At 44.9% G+C, this 1,206-nt stretch overlaps 1 protein-coding gene across 4 annotated transcripts in view; it reads left to right on the forward strand.

Moving 5' to 3' along the window:
• Positions 1–1,206, forward strand: part of NF2 (neurofibromin 2) — a 112,505-nt gene that overhangs the window by 43,201 nt on the left and 68,098 nt on the right. The gene's annotated exons all lie outside the window — the stretch shown is intronic.

Consider the following 1,206-nt stretch of genomic DNA (forward strand, 5'->3'; position numbering starts at 1 on the left):
TGGCTGGCGCCTTAGCCGGTTGAGCTATAGGCGTCGAGCCCTCTTCTTGAAATCTTTATTTTATTTCTGATTATTTGGCTGGCTTTTGCTAAAACCTGCCTGATTCTATAGGTTTTCCAGCAGGCCTTCTCTTTTACAGTCATGAGCCACCAAGCCTGGCTGGGCTTTCCTGTTAAGTACCTCAGAGAGAATGCACTGTTCATTCACATGTATTCAAAAGAGAAGGCCTGCTTGAAAACCTGTAGAATCAGGTTTTAGCAAAAGCCAGCCAGATAATCAGAAACCTATTTTTCCCTTTTGCATTGATATCAAGTCTCTAAGAAACCCTAACATTTTTTTCCCATTTCTTTTCATTATGCATCATCAGTGTGCCAGGACTTTGAGTGGAGATTTCTCTTGTCTTTTTCTTTCTTTCTTTCTTTTTTTTTTTTTTTTGAGACACAGCCTTACTTTGTCACCCTTAGTAGAGTGCCATGGTGTCATAGCTCACAGCACTCTCAAACTCTTGAACTTAAGCGATTCTCTTGCTTCATCCTCCCAAGTAGCTGGGACTATAGGCACCCGCCACAACGCCTAGCATTTTTTGGTTGTAGTTGTCATTGTTGTTTGGCAGGCCTGGGCTGGATTTGAACCTGCCGGCTCTGGTGTATGTGACTGGCGCCCTAGCCACTGAGCTACAGGCACCAAGCCGTGAGTAGAGATTTCTAATGCAGGCTGGATAGATGCTTCTTTCTGCAGCTGAGTTGTTTCATTCTTCTCGTCTGGCAACCTTGTATTTGAATCCAATGATTATTTTAATCACCCCACCATTTCTGTAAATTGTCTCCTATGATCATAGTTGCACTTGCATGTGTATTTGAACATCCATTTGATACTTGGGAGTGGGTGGGGCTGAGAGGGGCAAGCAGCACCTCAGGGGTAGCCTGGGAACATCCTGGGTGACTTAGTTTGAAACCACTAGGTGGCAACATTTACTAAGCTGTCAGGCATTCTCTTCCCCGATTAAGATGTTGGACTTGGTTTTCCAGTTACCCAATTGAATAGCAAAGAAAAGACTTTAGCAGCCATCGCTTTAGGTTCTTTTGAAAATGAGGCTATAAGAATAAGCAACCTAGGCTCGGCGCCTATAGCTCAACCGGCTAAGGCGCCAGCCATGTACACCTAAGGTGGCGGGTTCGAATCTCCAGCCCGGACCCGCCAAACAAC

Source organism: Otolemur garnettii, unplaced genomic scaffold, assembly GCF_000181295.1.
Source record: "Otolemur garnettii isolate 467f Iridium unplaced genomic scaffold, OtoGar3 scaffold00038, whole genome shotgun sequence".
NCBI lineage: Eukaryota > Metazoa > Chordata > Mammalia > Primates > Galagidae > Otolemur > Otolemur garnettii.